Source organism: Macrobrachium nipponense, chromosome 26 (genome assembly GCF_015104395.2).
Source record: "Macrobrachium nipponense isolate FS-2020 chromosome 26, ASM1510439v2, whole genome shotgun sequence".
Lineage (NCBI taxonomy): Eukaryota > Metazoa > Arthropoda > Malacostraca > Decapoda > Palaemonidae > Macrobrachium > Macrobrachium nipponense.
Genome location: NC_087215.1, coordinates 22544351 through 22565626, shown reverse-complemented (window position 1 = coordinate 22565626; position 21276 = coordinate 22544351). Strand labels below are relative to the sequence as shown.

The window sequence follows — 21276 nt, the reverse complement described above, 5'->3', positions numbered from 1 at the left end:
CCATCAAACTGTCAATGTTTTCCAGTCTGCACAATCAATTCAAATTTTTTACAGCGGCCACAATCAATGTCAATGTTTTCAACAGTCTGCACAATTTCACTGTCCAATGTTTTCACAGTCTACACAATAAATTTCAAATGTTTTCAAACAGTTTTTTCTGCCAATCACTACTGTCAATGTTTCCACAAATCTGCACAATCAAACTGTTTTCGAAATGTTTCACAGTCTTGCACAATCAACTGTCAAAATGTTTCCACGTCCTGCACAATCACTGTCCAAATGTTTCATAGTACTGCAAACAATCAATGGCACTTTGTACAAATTTTTCACAGGTCTGCAAAAACAATCCAATTTCAATGTTTCAACACAGTCTGCACACACTTTGTCAAATGTTTCAACAGTCCTGCACAATCACTTGTCAATGTTCACAGTCTGCACAATTTTCCTGGGTCAAATGTTTCCACAAGTCCTGCACAATCAATGTCAAATGGTTTCACAGTCTGACACAATCCCACTGTCAAATGTTTCACAGTCTGCACAATCCACTGACAAATGTTTTCCAAACAGTCTGCACAATTTTCAATTTCAAAATGTTTCACAGTCTGCCAACAATCACTGTCAAAGTTTCCATCACAGTCTCACATCACTGTCAATGTTTTCACAGTCTCTTGCACAATCACTGTCAAATGTTTCACAGTCTACACAGTAATATCAAATGTGTTTCACATCTGCACAATCACTGTCAAATGTTTCACAGTCCCCTGCCAATCACTGTCAAATGTTTTCACAGTCCCTGCACAATCACTGTCAAGTGTTCCAGTCCTGCACAATCAAATGTCAATGTTTCACAGTCTCCACAATCAATGTCACTGTCAAATGTTTCACCGTCTGCACATCACTGTCAATTTTTCACAGTCCTGTCACAATCACTGTCAAATGTTTCACATCTGCACTATAAAGTTCAAATGTTTCACAGCCTGCAACAAGTCACTTCACTGTCAAATGTTTCACAGTCTGCACAGTCACTTTCAAATGTTCCACGTCTGCACATCCTGTCAGATGTTTCACAGTCTGCACAGTTCACTGTCAAATGATTCACAGTCTGCACATCACTGTCAAATGTTTTCACAGTCTGCACAATCACTGTCAAAATGGATTCACAGTCTGCACATACACTGTCAAATGTTTCACAGTCCTGTCCAATCACTAGTCAAATGTTTCAACAGTCTGCCAATCACTGTCAAAATGTTTTCACAGATCTGCACAATCATTTCACTGGTCCACAATGTTTCAATCTACCCATACTGTCCAAATGTTTTCACAGTCTGCACAATCACTGTCAATGTTTCACAGTCTACACATCACTGTCAATGTTTACAGTCTGCACACGCAATTCAAATGTTTCACAGGCTCTGCACAAGCAATGTCCAACATGTTTTCACAGTCGCACAATCACTGTCAAATTGTTTACAAGTCCTGCAACAATCAATTGTTCAACTGTTTACAGCCTGCACGATCACTGGTTCAAATGTTTCAACAGTCTGCAACATTCAAACTACAAATGTTCAGTCTGCAAAATCACTGTCCAATGTTTCACAGTCCTGTCCTGCACAATCATGTCAAATGTTCAAACAGTCTGACACCAATCCACTGTCAAATGTTTCACAGTCTGCACCAATCACTGTCCAAATGTTTCAGTCGCACACTCAATGTCCAAAATGTTTTACAGCAATGCAACAATCAATGGTCCCAAATGTTTAACAGTCTGCACATAATGTCAAATGTTCACAGTCTTAACACAATAAATGTCAAATGTTTCACAGTCTGCACAATCACTTGTCAAAAGTTCACAGTTTCTGCACAATCACTGTCAATGTTCACAAGTCTGCACAATCACTGTCAAAATGTTTCACAGTCTGCACAATCACTGTCAAATGTTTCATAGTCTGCAACAATCAAGGTCACGTCAACGTTTCACCAGTCTGCACATCCAACCCCAATTTCAAATGTTTCACAGTCTTGCACAATCAACTGTCAAAGTTTCACCAGTTTCTGCACACTCACTGTCAAAATGTTTCACGTATGCCACAATCACTGTCAAATGTTTCACAGTTCTGCACAATCAATGTCAAAGTTTCACAGTTTCTGCACAATCACTGCAAATGTTTCACAGTCTGCACACATCACGCCAAAGTTTCAAACAGTTCTGCACAATTCAATTCAAATGTTTCCACAGTCTGCACAATCAACTGTCAAATGTTTCAAACAGTCTGCACAATTCAATGTCAAATGTTTCCACAGGTCGCACAATCAAGTCAAATGTTTCCGTCTAAACACAATAAATGTTTCAAATGTTGTCACAGTCGCACAATCACTGTCAAAAATGTTTCAACAGTCAATGCACAATTCAAACGTCAAATGTTTCACAGTCTGCACAATCAATGTCAAATGTTTCAACAGTCGAAACAATCAATGTCAAAGTTTAACAAAGTTTATGCCAACAATCAATGCAAACTATGTTTTCAAATGTTTACAGTCTGAACAATCACTGTCAAAACTGTTTCAACAGTCTGCACAATTTCCACTGTCAAATGTTTCACAGTCGCACAATAAATGTCAAATGTTTCACAGTCTGCACATCACTTCACTGTCAAAGGTTTCACAGTCTGACACACAGTCACCGTCAAAGCCACAGTCTGCACAACACTTAAATGTTTAACAGTGCTGCACAGTCACTGTCAAATGATCACAGTCTGCCACCAGTCACTGTCAAATGTTCACAGTCTGCAACATATCACGGCAAATGATTCACAGTCTGCAACAACTCATGTCAAAGTTTCACAGTCTGTACATCACTGTCAATGTTTCACAGTCTGCACAATCACTGTCAAATGTTTCCACAGTCTGCACAATCAATGTCACGTCAAATGTTTCACAGTCTACACAATAAATGTCAAGTTCACAGTCTGCACAGCACGGTCAACTGTTTCACAGTCTAAACAATCACTGTCAAATGTTTCACAGTCTGGCACAATCACGTCCAATGTTTCGCATAGTCTGTTACAATCAATGTCAAATGTTTCACAGTCGCACAATCAATGTCAAATGTCTCACAGTCTGCACAATCACTGTCACTGTCAACTGGTTTCAAAGTCGCACCAATCAATGTCAATGTTCACAGTCTGCACAATCACTGTCAAATGTTTCACAGTCTGCACAATCAATGGTTCAATTTTCACAGTCTGCACAACAATGTCAAATGTTTCAAGGTCTGGCACAATCAATGTCAAAGGTTTCACAGGTCTGCACAATCAATGTCAAATGTCTCACAGTCTGCACAATCACTGTTCATGTCAAATGTTTCACAGTCTGCACATCAATGTCAAATGTTTCACAGTCTTGCACATCAATGTCAAAGTTTCACAGTCTGCACAATCAATGTCAAATGTTCACAGTCTGCACCCAATCACTGTCAAAGAATTCACAGTCTACACAATCAATGTCAATGTTCACAGTCTGCACATCATGTAAAATGTTTCACAGTTGCCACAACAATGTCAAATGTTTCACAGTCTGCACAACAATGTCAATGTTTCACAGTCTGCACAATCAACTCAAAGTTTCACAGTCTGCACAATCATGTCAAATGTTTCACAGTCTGCACAATCAATGTCAAATGTTTCACAGTCTGCACAATCAATGTCAAATGTTTCACAGTCTGCACAATCAATGTCAAATGTTTCACAGTCTGCACAATCAATGTCAAATGTTTCACAGTCTGCACAATCACTGTCAAATGTTTCACAGTCTGCACAATCAAAGTCAAATGTTTTGGTCTGCACAATCAATGTCAATTTCTTTCAGCTTGCACAATAAATTAAAAATCGTCAGTGTCAGTCTGTCAACAATCAAACGTCTGTCTCAGTTTACACAATCGATGTCAAATGTTTCGGTCTGCACAATCAATGACAAATGTTTCAGTCTGCACAATCAATGTCAAATGTCTCAGTTTGCACAATCAATGTCAAATGTTTCGGTCTGCACAATCAATGTCAATTTTTTTCAGCTTACACAGTAAATTAAAAATGTTTCAGTCTGCACAATCAATATCAAAAGTTTCAGTCTGCACAATCAATGTCAAATGTTTCACAGTCTGCACAATCAATGTCAAATGTTTCATCCATCAAACTGAGAACGTAAATGATTTCAAGATCCCTGACATTTTAGACTTTAAAAGGTTCAATGTCAAAGTTCAAGGTCATTGCAATGTTAAAAACAAATATACGAGAGCTTCTAAAAGGTTTTGACAGTCACCATCTGGAAGAATTTAAGAAAAATATATCAAACAAAATTCAGTACCTAAGGAAATTAAAATACCAAGTTCTCTCTATCTCACTTCAAGGTCATACTTGAGACGGGGGATTTGGAAACCCCTTGTACACATTCTATTTCAAGTCAAAGGTCGCATGATGTGTATAAGCTAAATTTAAGCACAAAATATTCAAAATGAATGTCAGTCTAAATGCTAAATTAGCAAATGCAAAATAAATATCAGTGTCATCTAAGATGCAGCTCAGGGGATAATGTCAAAGATATGATGCAAGATCAAATATCAGGATCAATATTCTATACCTATTCTATAAAGTAAAACACAGGTTCAAGGTCACTGTCAAAGCTAAACTGGAAAGACAAACTATGTATAACTCAAAAAAAGCTAAATTGAAAGACTAAGATATCAAGGCCAGATAACATAATTCAGTTTATTTTATTACAACCAAATTTAAGGGGGAAAATCAAGGGAAGTATCGTACCTGTCTTCAAAGATAGCATGTTATATTCAATGTAAAGCCTCAATTCAAATTAAAATAACAAAGTCAGCATTTTTGAGTAACACAGTTAAATGCAAGCGCCAAATTCAAGACAAACGAGGTCAGCATCATCGTTAACGAATACATATTACTAGATTATCGATGCCGAACTCAAAGAAAGTATCAAGTTCAATATCATCATTATATAGATTATCGATGCCGAACTCAAAGAAAGTATCAAGTTCAATATCATCATTATATACAAAGATAATATATATCACTCAATGCTAAGACATAATTCAATGTAAATTTTCAAGGTCAGTATAAATGTTATCTAAAAAAAATTACATACAACATTCAATAACAAGGTATAATTCAATGCAAATTATCAAGATCAACATCGAGGTTATCTGGAAAGATAACAAACAACAGTCAATATCAAGGCATAATTCAAAATGCCAATTATCAAGGCTGATATCAACGTTATCTAGAAAGATAACATACAAGTCAATACTACGGTATTTTTCAAAGGCAAATTATCAATGTCAGTATCAAAGTCACCTAGAAAGATAACATAACAGTCAATAACAAGGCATAATTCAAATGCAAATTATCAAGTTAAAGATAACATACAACAGTCAATGTTTAGGTATAATTCAAAGGTAAATTATCAGGGTCAAGATCGAAGTTATCTAGAAAGACAACATACAACAGCCAATGCAAAGAGATAATTCAAATGCCAATTATCAAGGTTAATATCAAAGTTATCTAAAACTCAAGCTAAAATGTAAACAAAGTTCACCCTGACCTACATTATAAGCTACAGATATAAGCAATCAGTTAAGCTTGTTATATAAACTGGGTTGTCGCGACAATCGTGGTATTACGTGTTGCCTATTCGTTTTGTTATTGCTGTTGCATAATAAATAAATATCAAGAGTAAGGTATACCGTTCCTGCTATTACAACAACAACAACAACAACTAGGAATAATAATAATGAGATAAACTACAGCATTATATAAGGAAATAAATGACGTATCAGTTAACCTAGTTTTTAATGAGGTACATCATAACAGCAACACTTTTGTTCAACAATCAATGCAATTGGACATATTTCCCGATTCATTTTTCCCTTATATAATTTTACGAAATATGACTCAGTTAACAACTACAATCAGATCAATTTCAACATCAAAAAACACAACATTGACAACCACGATTAACCCCACCTCGCCGAAGGTGAAAACAACCACAGAAGGATTATTAATAAACTTATTCAAAAAGGCACAGATCAGAATCAACATCCAGAAGCACAAACGAGAATATGTTAAGAACGCGCTCGATACACGTACGCAGTCAAAGTAAAAAATGGGAATTACTGACGCACGGATAATAATAACAAGTAAACGGAGACCCGAGCGCGAGAGAAAGAGAGAAAGAAAGAGAGGAACCTTGAAGCGCGAACAAAAATATATACACCGGGTAAAAATATGCGAGCAAGACAGACACGGGTGGCTTCAGTGAGAGTGAGAATCGAAAGTTGCTCGGACAAGCGGCAGCAACAGCTCTTGCTCCCGGAGAGAGAGAGAGAGAGAGAGAGAGAGAGAGAGAGAGAGAGAGAGAGAGAGACTGGTGGCGAAATGTTGAACATTTTTTGTGAATCCTTGTGAGAGACAAGAGAGAAAAAGTGCGAAAACTTTTGTGAGCTCGTATTATGACCGCGATCAATTCTAGCAGCTATTTAAACTTATCTTACGAGAGAGAGAGAGAGAGAGAGAGAGAGAGAGAGAGAGAGAGTTGGTCTTGAAATGTATCTTTTTGTGAATTCCTGTGATATATGAAGAGGAAAACAGTCATCAAGAACTGTAACTTTCCAATTTCAAGATTTTGTGACTTCATATGACAATGATCAATTTCAGCCACTTCACAAACACATTTTACAAGAGAGAGAGAGAGAGAGAGAGAGAGGTAAATCCGTTTGAGGATCGCATCTTGTGAATTCATGGTGGCCATGATCAATGTTAGTTACTACAATTGCACAAGTTTATGGTCTCTTATCAATCCACTTCACAATGAAATCTCGCGCGACTCGAAAATATACTTCAGCTTAAAAGCGTAAACCCGAGGAAGACGATGAATGAAGAAGTGTGAGGCTCCGGTCCTTAGCTAAGAGGTGCTGGAGGTGTGGCCGAATCGAAAAGGTTGCTACGACATAAAATCTACCTTGTCATCTTGGAACTGACATAGGGAACCAAACACAGCCATTACGCACGTACAAACACACACAATACCTGACATAGGGATGCAAACACAGCCATAACACACGTACAAACACACACACACATACCTGACATAAGGAACCAAACACAGCCATTACACACGTACAAACACACACACACACATACCTGACATAGGGATGCACACTCAGTTATTGCACGCGTAACAACAAAAACATATTATATACACGTTTGTATATTCCTACAGGTGTGTGAATGTACGAGTAAAACTGTATTAGATTCGGAGGTATAAAACGAAACGAGGTACACAAACGAAGGGACGGACCTGTCAGGGGACACGAAACGCTACAGAACTCGAGGGTAATGTCACATTCCTGCCACGGAACACCTTACGCCCCTTAACAAAATACTTCAGGAGCTGGGTGCTGGGAGCGGTTTGGGGAGGGCGCTATGAGGAGGCTCGCTCCTCCCCTTCCCCTCTCCCCCTACTCCTCCTCCTCCTCCTCCTCCACCTCCTCCCCCTCCACCTCCTACAGTATAAAGGAATCCGAGATAACACTTGGATGAAGGAAGGGCCCCGCTTTCGGTTTATAAAAGAATATCAGACAACGCCTATAGGTCTAGAAGGCCTCCTTTTACGACAGCATTTCAGAATCCTGGACAACAACACTGGTCAAGGCAGGAGGGGGGGGAGGGGGGGGAGGAGGAGGAGGAGCAAGGAACACCATCAATGGGGCATCACACGAAAGGTCTTTGAGGACACCAGTCGTCCCCCTTCTACTTCTCCGTCGTCACCTCCGAAGCTCCTCGGAGAGGCAGCAGCAGCCACTTGCCAACAGGGCCGAGCGACGGGCAGTGGTAGTAGTAGTAGTACACTTAGCAGAACGAGGTGTAGCTATCTGAGCGAGCAACTTACTCACCATCCACTTCTATTCCTCGGGGATGCCAAAAGGACGTCGCCTTCGTCGTCTTCCTCGAAGTCGTCGTCGTCGTCTGTGCTGGGCCGCTTCGTCGACACCAAAGGACGCCCACCAAATCCTATAGCAGCAGCAGCAGCAGCAGCAGCAGCGGGAGGAGAAGGGCAGCAGCCCCTTGAGAGGATATGATGGTGTCGGGGCACTGCTGTTCAGGGGCGGTGGGCGGGATGTGCCTCGAGGTCTCTGCGGGCGTAGTAGAGGCTCAAGAGAGTCTGGTTCGGAGAGTCACAGAGAAAGAGAAAGAGAAAAGAGAGAGAGAGAAGATACCGGGCCACTTCCACAAACTATCCTCCTCCTTCCACCACTACACGAAGTCTGACGGCCACGCCACCAGCCCTCCTCCTCCTCCTCCTCCTCCTCCTCTCCTCCTCCTCTTCAACCTCCCCTCCCAGCCTCTCCACTCCGCTACCATCACAACCACAGGTGCTACCAACCACTCCCCCTTACCCACTACCTAACACACACACATACAAACATACAAACACACACACACACACACACACACGTCCCCGCGCCCGCCGTAGCTACTTAGGCTTAGGTGATTGTGAGTGTGTACATGTGTGTGTGTGCGTGTGTATGTGTGTGGCCATCAGAGCCAGTCCAGAGCTCGGCAGCAGAGGCTGGACCCTAAGAATCCGACGCAGTGTAATCGTTGCATGCACCTTGCACCGTGTGCATAGCTCCAACTCTGGCTGTCTGTCTGTGTATGTGTGTATGTGTCTGTGTATATCCGTCTGTCTGCTCTAATTCCACAGACCACCTTCATCTTGCCCCAATCTTAACATTCCACATTTCTCTATTTTTCTTTTTATTTTTTTTTTTTCGGACAAAATTCTTCCAGCGGGACCTGGAAGACTAACGACCCTTTTATTTTGGAACCGAGTTCTGCTCCATTGAATGTAAACGAAATTCCTCAGATGTCAACTTTTATCCACAAAACTGGAAACACCTAAAAGTGCAAGTGCATCTGGTCCCTGCTACTTGCAGAGGAGAACACTTTCACTCCGCAAAATGAATCAAGGAACTGGATGCGAATGTCACTGGCTACCCACTGTGGGGAAAAAACTGGTAAATAATTATACAGCAATAAGACTTTAATAAACTGAAAGAAAAAAGGGTTTCTAAAATAAGAATAAGAACAAATTCAGGGACCTGCGTTGCAGACTGGCTACGTACAAAATAAAACATCCTGCAACGGCGTTTGTGACCCGCAGCAAAAATAAATAAATAAATAAATAAAGCCACTGAATAATGAATAGTATAAAATTCACCTTACGTCACAGCATGAAAGGTCAACGAATCAGAGAGTAAACACAAATGAAGAACAAGGATAAAAGTTCAATAAAAACTAAATGCCACCAATTCGTGATTAGCTTACTCGTAGAAGGAAATGCTTCAAATTCGAGCACATTCAGAGCAAAAAGAAAAATCATGATACAAAACAATCCAAATGAACAACTAATTTAATTCTGAAGTCTCATTTTGATTCTGAAGTCTCCTTTTAATTTTGAAGTCTCGTTTTAATTTTGAAGTCTTATTTTAATTCTGAAGTCTCCCTTTAATTCTTAAGTCTCGTTTTACTTCTGAAGTCACATTTTAATTCTGAAGTCTCCCTTTAATTTGCCCTTTAAATTTCGGAAAGTCGTAACTTCTTGTTTTAGTCTTCAATTAATCAGAAAGTCAATTCATTTTTTTCAGGAGTTTCATTCAAGGAAGGTTTTCTTTCATCTAGAGACGTTTCATGTTCAGTAGTAACTCGACAAAGTGTGGACAATACCCAAGTTAATAAATGTCAACACACTATATATTACGGACAGTTTTATATTTACCAGACGAACAACATCCACGCTCTTAATACTGGCGTTTATGGGTGTAACAAAACAATCTTAAATCATTCTAAACAAAAGAAATGAAAGTACCTCCAGACAATTCAACAACACCATGCTTATATGTCCAACATTACATTCAGCCTCGGAGCAGATCGTGTTCATGGAAGCACAAGTAGTGCCGGTGTCTCCCTTGACAATTCTTGATGCTGAAATTAATTCATGGATGGATGATGCTTCGAAACCTTTCGATATTCACATTTTTCTTTTGGCACAAGAGGTCCTACATTCGTGTTTAAATTAAAGTGGTCACGATTGCTCACTTTGCAGAAAAATATTGATATTGGTCGAAAGGTATCAAAAGCGCGTAGCTACACATCCACATCCACAGACAAACATGAATTAATTTCTATCTATATATATATATATATATATATATATATTATATATATATATATATATACTATATATAATATATATAATATATATATGTATATATATATATATATATATATATATATATATATATATATATATATATATATACAGAGACAGACAGACAGACAGAGAGTGCGACGCTGGTCCTTTTCCTTAAATAAAATTCATTGTACCCCCTTTTGATCAAAGCACTAAATTAGGTACTCTGGCAGTATACGCTGATCGCGGTGGTCACCAGGAAAAATGAGGAAACATTGGGACTATCAACCACATCCCAAAGACTTTTGCTAATCAGAAGATTGCATAATAACCGCAAAGATGACTTAGAGATTATATATATATATATATATGATATATATATATCTATATATATATACTATACAATACGATGGTAAAAATGTTCTGTTACAACAGAATTCCATCTAATAAAAGGAGCCCATAAAAACAAAAAAACGCCAAAATACAGGAGAAAAAATACTATATTTTCAAAGACCCTTTTCTGTAACTTTTTCTCATTTATCTACCTGAAGGAGGGAGACAGCAGTCTCTGAAATATAGTATTTTTCTCTCTATATTTTGGCGCTTTTATGAGGCTCCTTTTATAGATATGGGTATGTGTATATATATATATATATATATATATATATATATATATATATACATATATATATATATATATATCTCATACTATACATATCTCAAAACTTTACCATACAAATGTCGTTTAATACCCGATTCGCTCTACCTTGGATATAATACCGAAGGGGAATTATATATTACAACAATGACAACCTCCGACTTCAATGACGAGTATTTTTATCACTTGACCGTCAATAGTCTCTTGACAGCTCAATGACAGAAGGAGTTACAAGGATCAGGATGTCTCAAAGACTTATTAGTCCATCCGAGGAGACATTATTGTGTCTGTCGTGAGTTCTAATCTCCCAGGTGATGAAGAGCGAACCGGATATGAAACGATAGTTGTAGTTTAATGAGAGAGAGAGAGAGAGAGAGAGAGAGAGAGAGAGAGAGAGAGGGTATAAATGAAGCGAAGCTAAATACAAGATGAGACAGCTTGTTGTCAAAGACATGAACAATGTTCTACATCAAGATATATTACATATAAAATTGAGGCAAAATCTGTCTTAGATAAATGTTACAATTTTGCGATAGCAAAATTACCGAGGGGATGAAATAAGATAAAATATTTACCACCGACAGGCTTCAAAAAGGGATTTTGCAAAGGCTAAACCTTAGTTATAAAAAATTTATATAAAGTTCTTTTTGCGCACTGAAAGAAGCATTAACTAATGGGGGTTACTAACACATTTTTACGCATTTATAATTAACAGTGCGTGTCAACTCTACAGTTACTACAGAAGATTTATATATATATATATATATATATATATATATATATATATATATATATATATATATTATATATGTGTGTGTGTGTGTGTGTGTGTGTGTGTGTGTGTGTGTGTGTGTGTGTCCATAGTAATAGTTATTGGCCTTTAACTGTAGAGAATTATATATACGTATTTATGTATAAATATATAAAAGTGGACTTGTGCGTGAGTGTGTTTGTGTGTGTTCCAGCATACTCGTAACACTGAAATGCATGACCAATTTCAACCAAACTTGGTATACCTATGACTTACTATCTGGAAAATGAATGCCGTGGGCATCAAATGGGTGGGGTGTGGTCGGGGTAGGAAGGGCTTTACCGAAACGAGGCTGGTTCTGCCCCTAGGCTTAGTTAACTAACTAAAACTCCCCAGGGTTGTATCATACCTCACTTCACTATACATATGATTTACTATCTAGAATAGAATAGTGTGAGGGAAGGGAGGTAAGCCATCACTAGCACAAAGGGGGGTTGGGGTGGGATGGGGTGACATGTGAAAAATAACCGAAAACCACAGGTATTAGTGTCTAATCCATAGTTTTTGAAGTCGCTCAGATGAATAGTCACACTCCCGATGCTCCTAAGTCCTAATTCAGCCCTGATAGGAAGGAGTGAGAAGCGGATGTGATATAAAATGTCAAAAATGTTGGGCAATATAACTGAAGCAACTATCTTAACAGGGGAAAGAGAGAGAGAGAGTTTATCTATCGTCATTCAGTTTTCCCAGGCAGTGCCTGGGTGGAGTCAGCTTAGTACAAAAACCCCTCAAACTATGTATGTATATATAGTATATTACTATATATATAAATATATATATATATATAATATATACTATATCATAATTATATATCTAATATATTATCTCCCACGTCAGAAGGTGAGTGAAAACAGGACTTGAACAAGTACTGTCGTAGTTTATTCTACATTTTCAAGTTCACACTGAATACAAACAGAGGTTGACAAGGCTTTATATACAAAAACAGAAGTGTTCTTTAAGCTTAAAGAAAACGCTGCCCAGACTAACAAACTGTAACCCCGCCACCCCCCTTCTGTTTTTTTCATATAAAGCTTTGTTAACCTCTGTTGTATTCAATGTGAACTTGAAAATGTCGAGTAATCTGCGAAATTACTTGTTCAATGTCCCGGTTTTAACTCGCCTTCTTACGTGGACTTTGTGATATTATTAAGCACGTGTTCATATATATTTCAATTGAAAAAATATTAAATATGTCTATCATGTAAAAAAAAAGACACTGTAATTAACTGTGGAACAATACTTGCCTACAACAAAAGCAACAAATAAACCGCAAAAGTATGCAAAGGTAAGTAGAATACTGAACTGGTAATAGAATCATAATCAGAGATCATGACAGCGTGGACGTAATACAGCGATTTCATCTGGAAAATTGTCAGAATAAAAGAAAACCGTTTATACTAGTATGAAGCCAATCAACTGTTTTTTCAAGCAAAAAATAAATAAATAAATAAATAGATTAAAAAATTTTAAAAAATAAAATTGTCATGAAATACCTCAAACTCACTGATACACAACATGACAAAGACTTATTCATACATTGGAGACGCCTTAGAATCTACTAAAAACAAGTAAAAAAAATTGAGTTTTCTGTACATCGTATAATCACCAAAAATAGACCCATCTTTCGGTGGTCTCGATATAATGCTGTATGAACCGCGTCCCATGAAACTTTAAACACGGCCTTTCCTATATCGTTGCCAGACGCACGATTATGGTTTACTTTAACCTGGGATAAAATCAAAACTACTGAGGCTAGAGGGCTGCAATTTGGTATGTTTGATGAGTGGAGAATGGATGATCAACAACCAATTTGCAGCCTCAGTAGTTATTAAGATCTGAGGGCGGATAGAAAACGAGCGGACAGTAAAGTGCGGACGGACAGACAAAACCAACTCAGCAGTTTTCTTTTACAGAAAACTAAAATTGTGACCAGGGTAAAGTTAAACGCTCTGTCACCTGTTTCTACTGAGGCTAGCATGGTTGATTCCGAAAGTAGTTAGTAGGGTAGGTACTGTGTGGATTCCATGGGCGTTTTAAGATTAGGTTAGGTCAGGTTAGTTTGTTATGATCGGCATCAAATACATTCGCCACTTTTCCTCTAAACTGCTCATAGATCAAGTTATGCAAAGGCATCTTTCCATACTTGTAGTAAACTCAATACAGTAAAACCTAATAATTTACCTTTGGAAATCGTTGAAGTGTTTGTCAACACTCAAGGCTCGTACTGTGATATTCAAAAGTGTTCTAATTGAAACTTAGTCTTCACTGAAATCTTTACTGACAATAAAATGCATAAGAAGGAAATATTGAATTTTTTTTTTAAGTTCAACAACAAATGGTAAAATGAAATGTGGTTGGGTAACAAGACACATCACAAGATGAAGGTAACAAGATCTTAGCTCATATATGCACATAATTCTGTTTTCGAAAGAGCATATATTGAGAGAGAGAGAGAGAGAGAGAGAGAGAGAGAGAGAGAGAGAGAGTCTTTAGGTACATCGCTGCTTAAAAGGACCTCAAGGCATCAAAATTATTTGCTCAAAAAATGAATTTATGCATTTAATAATAATAATAATAATAATAATAATAATAATAATAATAATAATAATAATAATAATAATAATAATAATTAGTAAGGAACAGACTGAGAGAAGCTTCACTACTCCAAAACCTCCTCCACTCCATCCCTGTCCAACTCGGCACTGCCACGCCCCCCCCCCACCCCCCCCCCCCTCCAAAATCTTAATAGAGACCAACATGGCGGCGAACCACGCTGGAAAAATCATCAAGTCTGCGAGGCTGAAATTGATGGACGTTCAGAAAGTCCGCTGGGGACTATTTACGGCTTAACTGCCCTCTACATTATTCATTATTTTGTGACATTTATTAGTTACCGGCTAATTAGGCAAAAATGCCCAGGTAATGTTGAACGCGCATACCTGGCGTGCCATCGGCGAAACGAAAAAGAAAAAAAAAATCTCTCGCCAGGGAGACGTCGAGTCACCTGAAGTTCTCTTGGAGAAAACATTGCCTTCGTCAAGTGTTATGATGGTGATGATAGTAGTAGTAGTAGTATAGTAGTAGTAGCCGTGGTCGTGGTGGTGGTGGAAGTAGTAGTAGTGGTTTATTAGTAGCATGGGTGGTGGTGGTGGTGGTGGTGGTGGTAGTAGTAGTAGTAATAATAATAAAAGTAGTAGTAGTAGTACTGGTGGTGTGGTCGTAGTAGTAGTGGTGGTAGTGGTAGTGTAGTAGTATAGCTATAGTAAGTGGTAGTGTAGTAGTAGAGTATTAATAATAGTAGTAGTGGTAATATGGTAATAGCAGAAGTGGTGGTAAGTATATAGTATTAGTGGTAGTAATTCTAGTAGTAGTAGTAGTGGTAGTGTTAGTGAGTAGAGTAGTATAATAGTAGTAGTAAATTCTAAGTAGTAGTAGTATGTAGTGTAGTAGTATAGTAGTATAATTATTAGTAGTGGTATATAGAAGTGGTGGTAGTAGTAGTATTAGTAGTAGTAATTTCTAGTAGTAGTAAGTAGTGGTAGTGGTAGTCGTAGAGTTAGGAATAATGGAGTAGTTTGTAGTGGTAGTAGTAGAAGTGGGTGGTAGTAATAGAAGTGGTAGTAGTAATAGATGTGGTAGAAGTCAGCAGCAGTAGTAGTAGTAGCAGTAGTAACAACAATGATACTGGTAGTACTATCATTTTGATCGATATCAGCAGTAGCTGTCGTAATAGCAGTGTAATCTTCGTGGATATCTGCCGAGACCAAGCGGTTAACGAATCGGATTGATAACAAATAAACGAGACAAAGATACAAAGATACGAGATACAGATATAAGTCAAAATTCGTGAGATGAAGGAAATAAGAGAAATCTATTAAATATAGAAAAAAACAGCAAAATGAAAAGGTCAGAAAAACTCAAACAGAAGGACAAAATTAAAGATAATGACACTTAGACGAAGTTCCATTGTTCAAGTTCTTTAGTGTGAACTTGAAAATGTAGAATATACTACGGAAGTAGTTGTTCCAAGTCTCCAGTTTTCCATTCGCCTTCTTGCGTGGATTTTATGATAGACGAAGTATCTGATACGAAAATGCTTAACTAATACCGCACGACATTGCAAGAAATAAATGGCACGAAATGGGAGATTGGTCTTCCAGACCATTCTCCGATATTTGAATCTACTGCTGAAGCCATCACTTACAAAATGATCAAAATACTGAAGGTTGGCTTGTAACGCAGAAGACATTAGATGCCAATACAATTTAATTATACAATGATATATTCGCGATCATGAAATTTTGGCAGGTCAGCCTTACTAAATAACACACTTTTTTAGCCTAAAAATCTCAATACAGATACTGGAAATGTACCTTACGTGGAATTTATGATAAACCAGAAATTCATGCAAGATTAAGGGTAATTTCCATTGAATCTATCCCTGCAATAAATTACAAATAATGTGATCCCGAACCGTGCATTTGATGTCTAGGCTAGTCCCTTACGACGCTCCTGATTGGCTGTTGATAAGCCAATCACACGGCTGAAAACTCTCAGTCTCTCTCGAGAGTTCACATAGGAAGGATGCATGTTCCACCTCTCCTGAAAGACGACCTCAGGAGAGGTGGAACATAGATCCTACCCATGTGAACTCTCGAGAGAGACCGAGAGTTTCCAGTCCTGTGAGTGGCTTACAGCCAATCAGGAGCGTGGTAAGGGACTGGCCTAGACATCAAATGCACGGTGATGTGAATGTACTATAGTAAATAAACATCGTGCACGAATGGCCAATTTAATCTGGAGAATGTAATGGCCAAGGAGGAAAAAGGACGTCTGTCACTTTACTATTAGTTTTTCTCTTTTTTTGGTGGGGGAGGTCTGTTATAAAAAATTATCGAAAACTCATAAACTAGCCTGCAAAACGCTAAGAAAAACATGATATACTATGAAAAAGAAGGTTTTATATACATACATACACACACATATACACAAATATATATATATATATATATATATATTATTATATATATATAGTATATATATATATGATATAGATATATATAGATATATATAGATATAATATATATTATATATATATATATATATATATATAATATATATATATATAGATATTATATATATATAAATCATTCGAGCTACAAATGTCCTTAATATCTTATTCGCTCTACCTCGGAATTGATATATTTTCATATATGTACCCGAAGGGGAATTTTTAAGTTGATAATAATTTCGTCCCCTCATGGGATCGAACAGCCGTTGCTGATTTCGTCCCGTCCACTGGACGGTGTTTTGATCCCATGAGGGGACGAATTATTATCACTAAAAATTCCCCTTCGGTACATATATAAAAATATTCAATTCCGAGGTAGAGCGAATTAGATATTAAAGGAAATTTGTAGCTCGATGATTTATATGAATCACGGTGATGTGATAATTATTTATATATAATCTATATATATATTGTATATATGCATATATATATATATATATATATATATATATATATATATATATATATATATATATATATATATAAAATATTCAAATAATTAAATACTGAAATATTGAAATCTAATACACCCACACACACTCACACACACACTCTAACACACACACACACACACACACACACACACACACACATATATATATATATATATATATATATATATATATATATATACTAATATATGTAAATCTGAAATATATATGTTTGTAATATTAAAGTTTTATTTGTTTTATTTGCTTAGTCTTCTCCACCAGTGCATTGTTTTTTTATCCTTTAGTCTTCTTGTGTCGTATTGTAGATTTGTAGATTCTCTGCATGTATATATATATATATATATATATATATATATATATATATATATATATATATATATATATATATATATGCAACTACACACAACACAAACACAGAGAGAATTGTCAATAAAGAACAAAAAAACATCCACATTGGAGTCCTCCCAGCCAAGCTCTAAAACGTCCTAATAATTCCCTTTTTCTTCTTGAAAAATAAACTTTTTCAAATCCCTTGAGATTTCTCAAAAGATAAACCAACAAGAGGCAACTTAATAGGAAAGTTAGCAATATGGCTGCAACAAATCCCCCACCCCTCTCTCTCTCTCTCTCTCTCTCTCTCTCTCTACGGATCTCAAAATATGACGAAAACGCCCTTACACCATTATGTGTATGGAAGTATGCACGTATGTTCTTCTCATCCATTACCTTGCACAAATAAGTCGTGGCAACACGAAAGCTCTAAAAATAGCCTGTAAAAAATGTAAAAAAAAAAAAGATAAATAAAATAGAAGGCGAGAGACGAGATGCTCATTGTTATCCTGGATGAGAATTGCAACATGTAAGGCAATTACAGTCACTAATTGCACATTAAAGGTGACTGTATTAATTAGGGGGACGGAAAATAATGAGTGGTTCCTTATGACCGCCTACACTAATGAACAGAACAATCTCGCCACGGCGACCGTATATCACTCACGCCGCTAATTGCCAGCTCACAGCCATTAGGAAACCACCATACAGCTCCCCGACTGCAATTTCCACTCGGCAAACCGCCCCCCCCCCCCCCTTCCCCCCCTCCACAAGGTACCCGCCTTAATCGCTGCACAAGGCTTCGCAAAACGAAGCTGGAGCCGATAAGATCTCCGCTCCCTGGAAGCCGAGGGATCATCAGTCCCAATGCTTTAAAAGTCTGGATCAACTTCGTTCCCCCCCCCCCCCGAATCAATCCCGGCTTTCGGTATCAAGCGGAGGGATCGATCTGTTCGAATCCGTCGCGAATGCAACTTTCCGACTGTTCAAATTTATCGAAGCGTGCACTTTGCAAAGTTGCCGGAGGAGGATGCAAAGGGGGAAGGGTTGACTAAAGGTTATCCGGAGGTTTTTCAGTAGCCTTCAAAGTTCCCGCCAAAATCTGCGCGCCAAAAATATTCCGACAGCAATCAACATGGGTATACTGATGTCGCGCCCAAATCTTAATTGTCATTTCAATCCAAAGGGATTTCCCTCGGTGGATGATGATTCGTTGCACGGACGAACACAACGCTGACAAAAGCGGAGTTTCCTTATTCGTCTACATAACGTATCTTTCCTGTAAATGAAATAATTGACATAACTCATCACACGAGTTAGTACTTCACTTTACACCAATGGGAGGCTTTATTAACTTTTTTTTCCCCGAGTCTAACAAGTTCACTTTCCACATATATGATTATTTATCAGGTACAGAAATCTAAAAGAAACATTAATTCTGTTACCTACCTATCTTGAAGAGCTCACTAAATAACCATAGATTATAATCAGCAACAATGGCTGACTATTCAATGTTCAGACAGCCACCGATTCAAAGTATTAAGTCAACCATCTATAAGGGAATTTTCATATAATGAGTCATGACAAGTCATCTGTTCAAAAGACTCACTAAATTTTGATGGTAATTAACGTGGCCAGCATCCATCAGAAATCAGTCATCAGAATTTGAATAACACGTTAGGTATTACGAAACGAATATTTTCTGGTTATAGATCATAACTCTTATATGTTTTTATATAACCCTTAAAAATTATGCAGAAATAATAAATATATTCCTCTCGGAATGAGTAAATATTATCTTTGATTAAATAATTATTTTCTTGGAGCCTTTTCAAAATAATTGTTCGACAATTTATCTGACTAAAATACACATATTACATATTTTCCGATAACAAACTAAAAAGAACTTATGATCTTTCCAAAGAATTCTTCAACTGAATAGAAAAGCTTACAAGAAACACTGAAAAAAAAAACCAAGGAGGAAGATAATAACAACACTAAATGTAAATACAAACACAAACAAAATACGATCCAAGAAATACCTAAATTAAAAAAAGATAGCTGAATCGTAACATAAAGGATAATCAGAGAAGGGGGATCTGGGTGAAGTGTAAAAAAAAAAAAACAAAAAAAAAAAAAAATACAAGACAGATCGGGAATCGAAGAGGAGGAGGAGGAGGAGGAGGAGGAGGACGAATCACTCCTCCATGCTGAGGTGTCCCTCTCAGTGATTAGTTCCATTCAGTGAGTTCAGCCGGGGCATTGTGCGACGCCCAATCTTCGGGATTATAAATTATAAGACGAACGATGGTTTCCTCCGACGCCGCCTCACAAAAGACGACACCAGCAGACTGCCACGCGGCCACTTCCAGATCGATCAGAGGGACTTCGGGAATCGGGGGAAGGGTAGGAGGGAATGGTAGGAGGAGGGGAAATGGTAGTAGGAGGAGGAGGGGGAATGGTAGGATGAGGAGGAGGAGGGGACTGGGTAGGTCAGGAGGAGGAGGGGAGGGAGGGATGGTAGGAGGAAGGGAGGAGGGGAGGGGGGATGGTAGGAGGAGGAGGAGGGGGAATGTTAGGAGGAGAGGCAGGGGAGAGGTAGGAAGAAAGGGGAGAGGAAGGGTAGAAAGGAGGAGGAGGGGAATGTAGGATGAGGAGGGGGAGGAGGGGAAATGGTAGGAGGAGGGGAAAGGGTAGGAGGAGGGGGAATGGTAGGAGGAGGAGGAGTAGCGGGTAGGTATGAAGAGGAAGAGGAATGGTAGGAGGAGGAGGAAGAGGAATGGTAGGAAGAGGAGGAGGAGGGGGAATGGTAGGAGGAGGAGAGGGAATGAAAGGAGAAGGGGAATGGTAGGAAGAGGAGGATATGGTAGTAGGAGGAGGAGGAGGGGGAATGGTGAGGGGGAAAGTTCAGTGAAAAGAGGGTGTTTGTTGTGAGTCAAATGTAGAGGCACAGAACGTACATATAAACTTTAATTTCAAAGTGAAAAGGAAAAGGATTTAAAAAAAAAAAAAAAAACATCCCAAATGTAAAACCAAAACTAAAAAACCTACTTAAAACAAAACTTAAACCTTAAAAGAAGCGGGGGGTGGGGGTTGGGGTGGGGGAATATGCCCTTGCAGCTCGAACGAAAATGGACTGAGGCCCAATCCCAAAAATCTTCAGATATCCATTAAAACCTTTGACAGGTCAAGCGAACGCAGACGAAATACTAATACCTGTACTGCACTCTCCTGATTGAATTCTGAATACGTAGTTCTATTCAACACGTCGCAATATGAACCTCAAATAAGCATATCATGATATCATGATTCTGTGTGAATTAAAATCACATTCAGAATGTTCTTTTTTTTGCGTAAATACCCTGTATATTGCATATTAACCACCCACTTTTTTTTTTACATTTTATTTATCCTATTGACTGTGAGAAATTCTTACAAAACCGGTTTAAAATGAAGACCAAAGTCACTTTTTACTCTGCATTTCTAAACTACCTGCATCTTATTTTGTATGATACGCATGCAAATGCATGTATTTTTAATCTAGTACCAATGACAATTTTGTTGAATCTGTGTTCGTAAATAAATAGATAAATTTTGTTGAATCTGTGTTTGCACTATGGTAAAACCGAACGTGTCTGGAAAAAAATCGTAAATTTGCACATCACACAACCCATGAGACTGCATCTGA

The 21276-nt window shown here is 37.9% G+C and overlaps 1 protein-coding gene across 3 annotated transcripts in view; it reads right to left on the bottom strand.

Annotated features, from left to right (window-relative positions):
* LOC135200064 (uncharacterized) overlaps window positions 1-21276 on the bottom strand; it is a 423322-nt gene that overhangs the window by 374979 nt on the left and 27067 nt on the right. For 2 of the 3 annotated variants that reach the window (XM_064228324.1, XM_064228326.1), the window contains exon 1: window positions 7967-8337. The exons of the other annotated variant lie outside the window; for it this stretch is intronic. The gene's annotated coding sequence lies outside the window, so the exon portion shown is untranslated. Of the gene's footprint in view, window positions 1-7966; window positions 8338-21276 lie in introns of those variants that run through there. 3 annotated transcript variants of the gene reach the window in all.